The following is a 13,035-nucleotide window of genomic DNA, read 5'->3' as shown; positions in this document are numbered from 1 at the left end:
AAATGCAACTTAGCTAGATATTTCTATTAAAAAAAAGTTATAAAATTTCTGCACTTGTGCAGCAACAAATCTTGATCTTTAGCATTCACTCTGACCTTCTGTTCCCTCCTGGACTAAGTGACTTCCTTCTCTTCCAAAGGAATGCTTTAAACTAGTCTATTCCCGAAAGAGAACAATGCTTCTTTCTGGAAATCTTCAGCGTTTTTCCCCACCACATCGACTTTCCTGTTTAGAAATAGCTCCCTAGCGAGCACAAATTCCCCCACAATAAACACTCACTTAATTTTGTTTCCAGTTTTCAAGAAAAATACATAAATGCAACGTATTTCAATTTATGGTGCATTTCTAGTAAAACATTAATATACCATCTAAGTATATATTGGGCCAATTACAATCAACTATTATACTATAATGTTATAATAGTATTATGACCTAGTATATTATATGAATTGCACAAAAGCCTCTGACGTTATCTCTTCCTTAGTGGATTTTCTCCTACTATGCTATAGAGTTCTAAAAGTTTCCAAACTATTGCAAACTCTAGAGTAAATGACATCCATAACTATGTTTACAGCATAGTATGTACTACTGCTTCTGTATATAGTGAACAACAAGTACTGCAACACGTAGAATATTATTCTTTTATCTTACCCAGTCCTCAGTCCTATATGGAAAAGCATCTCTGGTGACCTGTATGCTGGCAGCTTTGTGCGTATTTCTAGATCAGAGGAAACAGAACAGCGCATTGTTTTAAAGATTTAAAAAACAGTACTATCTCCATCATTATTGATACAATATTATCTGGGTTTATGTTATGTAAATATGTGGTTAAGATAGGCTTGTAATGCAGTGCTTCAGCAAATGTGAAAAGACGTAGTTGAACATTTGTGTGTAAGATACTTCACACATTCTTCTTAGGTTCTTGACAATGAATTAATGTCAAAAATCAATTTCCTTACTGTGATTGAGGTACTTGGGTTGTTTCGGGGAAAAAAACAAGGCTAATAATTAATATTTCCCATTTTCTGGGAATATCTTTGATTTACTTCTCCATTTAAAATCCAAATCTTTGAATTTATGCATCTTTACTAAGTTTGGTATGGGACTGGACCTACTTCATTCCACCCAGTAACAACTAGGTTGTATTTCAATCAGCTATTTTAGTAAACACATTTAAATTAATATACATTTGTAAGACCAGAAGGTGTTTCTAAAATCCATTGACCATTTCATATCATAAACCTGGATTACAGCACTATTTTCGTTCATCAATTTTCAAAACAAAGGATACAGAAAAACACAGAAAAATCCCTGTGAAAGGACCCTTAAAACTTCTGTTAGTCATAAAAGCATTTCAGAGTTGTTGATCTATCTGAAAGCATAGCGTGAGATACTTTAAATTGCATTATTCAGCAAAAAAGCTACACTGTGTTTGAATATATAATCATATACATATATATATAGCATAGAAGAAAGTTTGCAGTTCCTCTGAGAAATATTTCTTGAACTGTCATCAGCTCTTACAGGCCAGACAAATATAATATTTCTATTTGGCCAAAGAAATGCAAAATATTCCAACTATCAGTCAATTTTAATGTTAAGTTAGACAAAGAACAATAGAAAGACATGACTAGCAGAAAAAGAGTTAAGAGGCTTTCTTTTTACTAATGGCCAGGTTTTGCTTTTTCTGCTGGATTTTTGATCTGCGGATATGCAACCTAGTAACATGATTCCCAAAATATAGTTACTATTGCTTATTAAGAACATAGGAATGATGGCTCTAAAGCAACATGCAGTTTGTTTGACATTGGTAGCAACTGAGTATTGTCTAGGCTTTCTTAGTGTTGGCTCATATTTAACACTTCATAGCTGATTTGTACAGTCCTTAGCTCAGTGGAGACAAGATCCTGTTTTGCAACACTATATTTGATAAAGAGAACGTTAAGACCCACTTTTTTTATTTTTTGAGCTTTCAGGTGATTTCTAATATTTACTTTGTATTTATTATTTGGTCTGGCAGTCAAATAAGTATTTTTTCAATATTAAAATTGGCTTCAGTTTTCCAGGTTGTGCATAGGCCACTGCATATTGTCAAAAAAATTAGACAGCTACACCTTTCTTACTAAAATTTGGCATTCTTTATTGTTATTCTTTTGTTAATGCTTATTATTAAGCAGTTGTGATTGCAATTTATTCGTCATAGACAGATACTGCCAAGTGTTGTTCAGATTGGTTTAAATATGATAAAAAACACTCAGCCAAATGAAAGCAAAAGAAGATAGCCACTTATATTATTGCTTAATACTCGAAAAGAAGTGACCCTATGATATTTGGTCTCAGCAGAAATGAAAATAAGAAGGAACCTCTTGTCACGGCATTGCTTTCTCTTTCTTCAAAACCCAAGTGGTTCTAAGAATCTCAATAAACATACAGAGTAGAGCTTTTAATTTGAAGCTTAGCGTTTTATTTGCACTAAAATAAATGCCAGAGTCTATTGAGGTTCTTTCATTGACTAAATGGAAGAATGAGAATTGTTCAAAGGCTTCCAACTCTACAAACAGGTTCTGAACTAGAATTTTTCTCACCTGAACTTCTCTGTATAGTGTACCAGTTCTTGGATGCTTCTTTATTAAACCACCTTGGTTAAGTAACTGAAACTGTCCCACAGCCTTTGGATCAGGGCTCTACAGACCCTTTTTATGGGGCTGTTAATCCCAGGCCCTTTAAGAAAAGGGAATACTCAGAAAAAAAAGAGCATAATTTTACAGAAAAATTGAAAAAAAAAGATAATATTCTTCTGGAAAACATGGTACACAAGAACAATGGAGTGAAAAATATTTTGAAATATTTGTCTTCTTTCTCTCTCTGTAATTTTTAAGATTGGGGGATTCGGGGCTACTGCTAAGAGGTTTGTGGCATTTTTAAAATCTGAGAGGTTTCAAAGGATCTGCTAGAGTTCTTTCACCAGAAGAGAGTTTGCCACTGAGAAGGGCAACACAACTGTCAAACAGTAGAAGCAAGATTCAATAGATCCATCCAGTGTCACTGGGACAATTGTAGACCTAGCACCTAACTACTGATAAGAAAGTTACAGGGTACCACTCATTACAATTACCTTTGATTCATTAGAATAAAAACTAATACTTGATGCAACAATACAAAATATAAGAACCCCATAATCACCAGCTACACGGGAGTTTTTACTGGTATTTTAATCCTTTAAAGATAGTGTTGAATATGTGGATATCTACCTTTTATCAATCTAGAATCATAGAATCATAGAATCATAGAATCATAGAATAGTTTGGGTTGGAAGGGACCTTAAAGATCATCCAGTTCCAACCCTCCTGCCATGGGCAGGGACATTCCACTGGATCAGGCTGCCCAAGGCCCATCCAACCTGGTCCTGAACACCTCCAGGGATGGAGAATCCACAGCCTTCCTGGGCAACCCGTGCCAGTGTCTCACCACTCTCATGGTGAAGAAATTCTTCCTAATGACTAGTCTAATTCTGCCCCTCTCTATTTTGTACCTGTATCTTAATAAAACCTTTGAAAGTAACTAATAAAAAGAGATCATATATGGCTTGAGGTTGCTTTTCTCAGAAGCAATGTCTCTCATTCACCTTTATACACTGCCCGATACTTCAAAATATTTGACAGATTGTACAAATTACCATTATATTTGACACTGTTCAAACTGGGTCATCTTTGCTTAGCCAGGACATTTTTTTTTTTCAAACAAGAGTCTAAGCAGAACAACAGGAGAGGACATTTTTGTCTGAGTCTATTGGCAAAAACTTTTCTCATTAAAATGGCATAGGACCTTTATTACCCATGTTGAAAAAATAAAAGGAATTGCACTTGTAATACCTTAATTCAATTTTTAACTCTGCATTTGCATTGGCACTCAGTGTTTCCACTGCTGAAAGCTAATGATCTGAGTCAGCTTGGACAAGATCTAAACTTCTGTTTCTAGGAAATCTAAATATTTTTATTTACAGTTATGGCAACTCTATACCAGCATGCCTGTGAAACATTGCATTCAATCCATATTAGAAGTGCTGGATTTTTTTTTAAACTTTTTTTAAGGGAGAGGAGGAAAGAAGAGAATTAATAAAAAGGACATGAAAGAATGAAAGTACAGAAGTAAAGCTTATGCTCTCATCTCACCAAAACCAGATATATTCAAGTTTATTTTTTTTGGAACTGTAATGTAATTTGTTTGATTCCCAAATTCCAGTTAGGACATTGCCATAATTCAGCTCTGCTTTTCAAGTACTTCCCTTTCTTCCTCCAATTAATCTTTTAATTTTTAAATAAAGACACATTATGTATTTCCTCTGTTCTAGTTCTGTAACATATCAGCAAAGCTGTTTGAGTTTTAATTGATTAATTGTAAGTGATTTTGGTTTCATGGTATTGGTGCTTTAACAGAAATGCTTCACGTTGAGGATATTTTATGTTCATGTGACTGATTTCTCACATCTGATTTTTTAACCTTATGAATTGTTACAGAACCCTGCCTATCTATGTCCTGAGAATCTGCCATATAAATACCTTTATTGGTCTGTGTTTTGGTACCTAATTAAGGTTGCTCTGAACAGCTGGAAAAATTCTCATCAACATCAATGGGTAATGGATTCTAAATGGGTTACTGCAGCTAAAGAGCAACTTCAACAAATTTCACCGGTTTTAGGAGATATTGTAACACAAATGTCATTAGAACATATTGTACATTTTTAGGACAGGAGATATGCAGTGCACACTGGAGAAGAAAAGCTACACTACGCTGCTTTTATTTGTCTTCCAGGATCCAGTGTGGCACACATTTAAACAAGCATTGTGTAAAATGGATGAATAGTTCAGTTAATGAAAATGTTGTGCAGGATGGCTCTAAGTTAGATTACAACCCTGTCCAGCATTTTGCAGAAATAAAGGCATCTGAATAGTTTGAATGATACCTCAGTTTTCCCACAAAGGAGAGTGATTTTGACTTAAAACCAAATGAGTATTTGTAAGTGAGGAAAAATTTTCTTCATCTTTAAAAATATGAAAAGGATTTTTTTTTCAGATTTGCTGTTTGACTTACAGTAAAAAATTACAAATCTGTGTTTCACTTATTTTCTTTCAAACGTTGTGTGTGTTAGGTTGTTGCAGAAAACATTTATCTGACTGCTTACTCAAGTAACACAAGTACCCACCATAATTTTGGTTTTACTGCACTTTCAGAGAAAGATTGACATTACACTTCTGTATGTTAAATAAACTTTAAGGATTTTTCTTTATATATTAAATAAGAGAGATAATCTAAAGGGACATGTCTTTAAGGATCTTTAGAAAATAAAAATGATGGTAGCAGTAAATAATCTCATGTGCAAAAAAACAGCAAAGCAAAGAGAAGTATCAAAAGTCCTTATCAAATGCATATCAGAGTCAGTAGACAGATGATTATAACCTTCAATAAATAAGAACTCTGTCCCTACTTATATGGAATATAGATATCTTCTTGTTTCAAACGTATTCAATATACTAGCTTTATGAAGACAAATGTAGCTTATGTTGCCTTAAAAGTTGTGTTAGGATGTTCAAGTCTTTCTCATAACATCAGAAATTTTCAAATAACATTTGAAATGGAAAAATGTTTTAGGAATTTTACATTAGTCATAACAAAGAAAAATAAGCCCCAAATGAAAACTTGTAGGATTTTTCCAATCCTTCTCTGTTTCCTTCTACAAATGTCTTCACAAGTGCATGGACTTTAATTCAGTGATAAATTTCAGGATATAATTCTGATATACTTCCCACTTTTACATTTCATGTTTCCTTCATTATAAAGTTCATTTTTTTCAAGACTACAAGCTCGTGTACTATTTGATCTCTACTGCCTTCTAATTGGTACTATATTTCTTCCTATTAGGATCTATTTGTATACACAATATGTCCTATCCTTCTGTTTGTGTTCACCTAAAAGATAGGGATTTGTATATCATTGAGGCACTTCATTAAAAATATATGACTAAAATAGAACAGAATATTTACAAAACAGTCCACTGCCTTGTGCAGTTTATTCAGTTTCCTTTGTTTTCCATGGTGTTTTCTTCATGTGTTCTACCATCAGATGTTTTCAGCAGTAAAATCCTGATAATGATCTTTCTCTCATGACTTTCAGTTTTTCTCTTGGCTAACGATTGCCACTGCTCACACTATTCAACACTCACTACTTAGTTTGTTAGTGCTAAAAACATATTTTCAATTTGGTACTTTAAATCTGATTTTCTCCTATGTGTCTAAGCATATTTTATCCAGTATTCTATGGAATATTTATTTTTACATTACCTTTTTTAGTGTCTTCGATGATTTCAATTATATCCATATTATTGCTATTTTTATGAAACTAAGATGTCTTCTCCCGCAGCCTCTGGTTCCACAACTGTAGTGTAGTTACCATCAAAAAAAACCCAAACCCTGATAACTTTGTAAAACTTAACCTTGTATCATTATATGGGTATGTTCATTATCCTCGTTACACCTCATGCTGTTTTCTCTCCATGTGTTTTCTATGTTTGTGCATCAATGTGTTATTATTTTCAAATAACTTTTATACTCTAAACAGTATATATACCGAATAAAACTTATCAGTCATGCTTTCAGAGAACTGCAAAAAATGTAAGTCAATGTAAGTCAAGTAAATCTCATAAATATGTGACGCCCACTTGCATTAAAAATTTGAAGGTACTTTACAAATAATTGACATATATTCAATTTGGAAGAAACAAGTCCAAACATTAAAAATGAGTTGAAATATTCAATCTATGCACTAGTATGGTGTTTGCAAAATCTAACTCTAAACCATTAATTCTTTGTTTACTAATAATTATTTGCATAATACTATTTTTCTAAGAAAAGTACAGTTTATTGTACTCAAAACTACTATCTAAAAATTGAAGACCGATAGACAGAATAAGTGGAAAGTTCTTCACAAAGAATCTCAATATGACTACTAAAAGCTGAACAAACTTTTACCCGTTATCACATCTAACACAAATAAGTGCTGTGTGTAGTTATGAACCATATGCATTTTTTATGTGTAGCAAAAATGAAACCTAGGGAATGTTGTAACTTACCTAAGAAGAGTTAGACAAAAAACCATCAAAGTAGCAATCAGAACCCAGGAATTTCTCATTTTTATTTTGTTTAGTCCACTAGGGCACAAAGCTATTTTAAGTACAATGAACTGATCTATATTAGTAAGTGATCAAAGTATTTTTTGTTTTCCTAACCAGCCTTCGGTACTAGAAATGATCTATTACTTAAAAGCTTATATGCCTTTGTTTGTTAAAGACTGGCATTCAGTTACTGGACAATTACTGTGAGATCTTCATGATTCTCTGAAATCTGTTAGTTCCTTATCATACTGTGAAATTTGATTCTCATCTGGAATATTTTCCAATCTTAGTTCTGATGGGAAAAAATGAATTAATAATTCCAGTAATCGTCTTTAAAACCAATTTTCTGGAATTATCATGAATGGTGAATCAGAACAGATGACTTATCACCACTTATTTATTCTTAGGATTCTAAAATTGTCATTTAATCTGGCCAAATAGTAAGTTCTTTATGTCCAACTGATTTCAATGGGACTCATGTCAGAAGAGGTACATCAGAAGTCTTACAAATGTGACTTTCAAGTATATGAAATACAGTCATATTAAAAATATTTAAGTATAGGATGATAGGTTAAAAGATTATAAAGTACTGTATTGTCTGAAATTCCAAATAATATGTAGCAAAAGGAAAAATGCCAGATTTTTAAAAAAGCTACTGCTCTTAGAACGATAAATCCCATTCCACCATGTAAAGCATCTTGCGCAGAGGCAAGATCGTACAAAACCAATCATCTAATTTGAAGAGCCTCAAGACGGTGAGCATTGAATTTAAAAAACAATATATGACTTACAAGATGGTGGCATCTACAGGTGGCGTTGAAACACTGGAGGATGTTTCATCCTGGAGAACACAGAATGAAAAATCATTCAAGTAGAGTAACTAGCTGACTAAACTCTGTACTTTACAGTCTATAAAAAGTGTTAAATGTCATACAGACAAGGTCTTCCAATAAATAAGTTAATGAAATCATTTTTTTCTCTACTTTGTTTAACCTAAAAGGCTATAAAATTTCAGCTGAGCAGTGCAATACTGCTCAGAAGAGAGGAGCTTTAAACTTCTGCTTGCCTCAGCACAAGAAAAAATAGGCTGTTTCTTTAAGAGGATTGAGTTTTTTGGTTGACATGGGTTTCCTTTGGAAAACAGTGAAGAGATGGGGAGATTACCAACTAAAGACAAAGGTGGATTTACACCTCAGATTTACAGTAGCAGCTGTAGCACCTGCAGGATGTGTTAACAAGACTGTATTTCAGACTCGGCAAGGGACACAAGGGTATGCCCACCATGAACAAGTTACAGCCCTGTAGCCACTCTTCCTTCTCAAAGTACGCCAATGAGGGATGCTGTGATAACACTCCAGGGTAACGATACGTTGATGAGCTTTCTAGATCTCCCTGCAAGGTAGGGTCCTTTTGTGATTTCAGATTTCAGTTAGATTTCCCTGGGCAGGCACAAAATGAACAAGAGTGGTCTCTGGGCTGCCGTCTCTGAGGATATCACAGTGTTGTATATGTATTTTTTTAAAATATATTTTTGCATGTTCGATGTAGGTACAATGCACCCTTTTAGAGGTTTCTGCTAGAGACACAAAGTTGAAAAACTTGGCTGTGCCCTCACAGTGCTTTATGAGGAGACTGCTGCCTTACTGTAGTAACTTTAAAATCTGGAAATGCTGAGGACACAGCTAGATTCTACATCCATTACACTCGTTGCAGTGGACGAAGATAAAAAGAGGCCATGATGGTCTTTGTTTTATACTAAAGAGCCTTTTGATCTCTGACCACATTACAATGTTGTGATCATTCATTTTTAATGAGGCCCACCACGCTGACCATGAAGTATATAGAGTCAAATGTAGTATACACCACGCCAATAATTTTGTCATCATTTTTGTTTGGTTTTTTTTTTCTTCTAAATTGGAGCTTTTCAGACAGGTAGTTCAAATATTCCTCCTTCATCCAGTATAGATCTAGAATTTAAATAAATTAACTGGCAGAAAAAGTTTGACTCGTGTATAGACAGGGCACCTACCACAAGGTCTGGATGGATGTTCTGAGGTTGTGTTTTCCTACAAGTGCACATATATGCCTTCCTGACCCGCACTCAGTTTCAAATCCCTCTATGCTGCCATGAAGGATTATGACCATATACCCATAGTCTCCCAAGAATGTACTCTCTTTTCTTTTCTTTCTTGTGGTGGTACTTCTGGCTCATCCTAGGCACAGTAGTTATAGATGTATTCATCTGAATTGGCTCACAGGACTTGTAATAAGCTGTTTGAAAATAATATTCAAACTTTTGAATAATTTAATATCTAGAATATTGCTGTAGAAACACACCAGATAATATGTTGTAGCCATTAATCATATTATTAGAGATGTAGTTCTATCCAACAAGAAATAAAACTGAAATTACCAGAAACTATAGAACTATCCATGAAGAAAAAGCACATGTTTTCAACCAGTATTTTACTGCTTCTCAAAATGGTTGGGCAGCCTTCACTAATTTTGTGGAATCTTCCTTTCTAAGGGACAGAAATGTTCACTGCTCTAAGAATTTTACTAGCTTAGATGAAAATCTTTAATTGGAGACATCTATAAATTACAGTAACATGTAGAGAGAAACACTAGCACTACTGATTTTGCATCATACAATGTTCACTATATTTAATTTGAAAGTCTGTTGTGCACTGACTGGCTATGGAAGGCTTGATGATGTAGGCCAATAGATAGGCAGAAATCTTCATGACTTAAAGGCTTCGTCAGTCATGAGTGACAGAGACAACTAGATGAGCTGATGGTATTCCAGCAACTTTGGGCATCTCTATATGACCCATATCTGCAATCAACAGTAATCCTTTTTCACAAAAAGACATTCATTCAGGATTTATGTACATTCATATAAAAATATAAACAGATACTATAAATTATATGTGTAAAAATGTAGTCGTTTTCTGCTCTTTAAATTCTTGTATTGAAGAATTCTTATTTTGAAGACATGTCCTTGTTTTCTACAAATTTCAATTGTATGCAGAAAACCTTGATATTTTTATTTGAGAATACTGTATGGATGTTCATGGAGAAAGAAATCCTCACCACTTACATACTTTTCATTATGAAGCTAGATAACAAACAAAATAATATATTTTTCTCTGGATTTATATTGATTCACCCTGCTGTGAATACAAATTATAGGATATGACATTAAGATAATAAGGCAAAAAAGGAAAAAAAAAAAAAAAGGAGGAAATTTCTTTGTTTGCAAATCTGGAGCATTAATTGCATTCCTGTGAGGCAATCTCGATGAAGCTTCTGCTAAGCAAATTAGATATAAACTGAAGGTGAGGGCAAAAGGGTCGCCACAGCAAGGGAGCATCGAGTGACAGGCACTGGGACCTCCGATGCATGGCTTGTAGAGCAGATGTTCACAAGGATGCAGTGATTATTGAACTGGTAATAAAAAAGCATCAGCTTACAGGCAGCCACGATGGATGCTGGTAATTATAAAGCATCCCCTGGGAGGAAAATGACACAAGTCAGCCGCATCTCTGCAATCACAGGGGCATAATTAAAGCTCTAGTAACAGTTGTTAATAGGGTGCAAATAAAACAGGGGGAAAATTTGAACACAGTCTTTTTCTTTTTAAAGAGACTGCAAAGGACAACGTAATTACAGAGACTGCATGCTTTTAAATTTCATGGTACAATAAAACAAAGACCTTCAATGTATTTTATACACGCATATACACACCATATCAAAGAGGGCAAAAGTGATTTAGGCTTTGACTGTGTGGCATGATGGGTAGAACAGACTTATTTGCCAGAATGTTTATATTTTAATTTTCAAAATGGGCAAAACGTAAATATATAAAGAAAATATGCAGAAATATTTGGTCATTTCATCCTCACAGTGGAGGTACAATGACAATATATATGGTTAGCTAGTACTATCGCTGTTATTGTAGACACAATAATATTAAGATACTAGAAAGGCAAGTCATATTATCTTTTATTAGGCACACTATACAAGTTCCTAATTTTTATAGTGTTCAGGTAATTTTCAGATATTTAAAGCACATTTTTACATTCGAAAATATAACTGGCACGACTGGTTAGGCTTAATGATTTATTAATAGTTTATGTGTTCTGCATCTAGCACGTTTAGGACGTAGACGTCATTTTCAGTAGGAATACTTCAGAAGTGTTAGCTACATAAAAAATGTAAGATCTATCCTTCATATACAATAAAGACCAGTCAATCAGACTTTGGCATAGTGTGATAAAAAGTGTCTTTGGTCTAAATCTTTCAAAATTCAAGTATTCTCAACTAGCACTATAAATAGTAAAAAAACCCAGATAAATCTATTTCTCGGAGATTTTTGAATCTGCAAGTTTTTGTAGTCTCTCTGATCCTCTCAGTTTGTTTAAGTGGTTTTGAAACTTTTTTTTCACATACTCCATGTCTTTACTGGTGTACCATTTTTTCAGAATTTATCCAAGGGAACAGATTCTCATCAAGAAATGTGGTATTCTAAGACTTTAGTACTGTACTTGATTATATTCCCGATGAACTATGTCATCCCATTGCTATTTGCATTTTTTTTCTTTCACTTTCCTTCAGGATGTTTACCAGCAGTCAGTCTTGCAGGTCTCTTATCTTTCTCTTTACAGATGAACATCTACATACAGCACCATACATTTGTAGTCTCTTCAAGCTCAGTCAATTAGCTAATTTTCAGGGGTTTTCAGGCTGTTTCTATTTTCATGAGAAGGATGCATTCATGAGGACTACTGCGATATTTTTGGCTACAGTCCAATTTATTTGTTAAATGCACAGAAAATTTGCTTTTTGTGAACACAACATAAATAACTACTAAGGAAAACTTTCATTATTCTGAACCTTCTACAGCAAGAGAAAGCTTCCCTAAAGGGAGTTCTCCATTTCCAAGTTTACTATGAGTTCCAAATATGTATTTTGACCTCTTTCAATGCCAACTTCCTTTTGTTTCCCAGTTCCTTAAAAACACATTCAGCTATAACTGCAGCGCAAATCAACCTATCCCATTTTTTTCAATCGCTGGATCATTTATTTCATTACTATCAAAATATTTGACACACTGGTTCATAATTGAAGTTTGTTTTTGCAGTGATTAAACAGGAGAGAGTTTTATGTTTTCTTTATTAAGACTAAATGAAGAATTTTCAGACAGAACTGTGATTGATGGCTCCCATTAGTATCTGCAGCGTATCAGGATTAAGATGGCATTAGGAATCATTGATAACTGCCGATGTATTCTATTGAACAAACAGCCAATACTAATTGCAGCAGACAACCAATATGTTTAATGTAAAATGCTCATGCAGAGTTTAATGAAGAGAACCTGAAGAAAATTCAATCAAATGTCAGACGTTGTGCATGAAATTAAAAAAAAAAACAAAAATCTATTTTAAAGCAAAGATAAAATCAATACCAAACAGATAACTTTGGGATGATACCATTTATATTATGAAAATGTTAAAAATTATGACACGGATCATTCTGATGAACCACTCAGAAAAATAACTTAACTGACTATTCACAATTTCCCATAACCTAAAATCTTCACTTTTATTTGGTTATGGGTTAAAGAAAAAATAATCTCATTTGTATTTCTTTGGCGATTCAAAACAACACAGCCATAACTTCTGATAACATCAGCTATGAAAAAAAATTAAAATGTCATATTATTGTTAATATGTGTAAACAGAATAACCTGCCTCACAATCCAAATAGATTTTCAAAACTGTAAATAGTAATTTTGGGAAGATTTTGACACAAGACTATATGCCCCAAAAGTTGCTGAACAGTAAATAGAAGGAATCATGTGAAGA

The sequence above is a fragment of the Cuculus canorus genome, chromosome 5 (genome assembly GCF_017976375.1).
Source record: "Cuculus canorus isolate bCucCan1 chromosome 5, bCucCan1.pri, whole genome shotgun sequence".
NCBI classification, from domain to species: domain Eukaryota; kingdom Metazoa; phylum Chordata; class Aves; order Cuculiformes; family Cuculidae; genus Cuculus; species Cuculus canorus.
Note: the sequence above shows the minus strand (reverse complement) of the source record.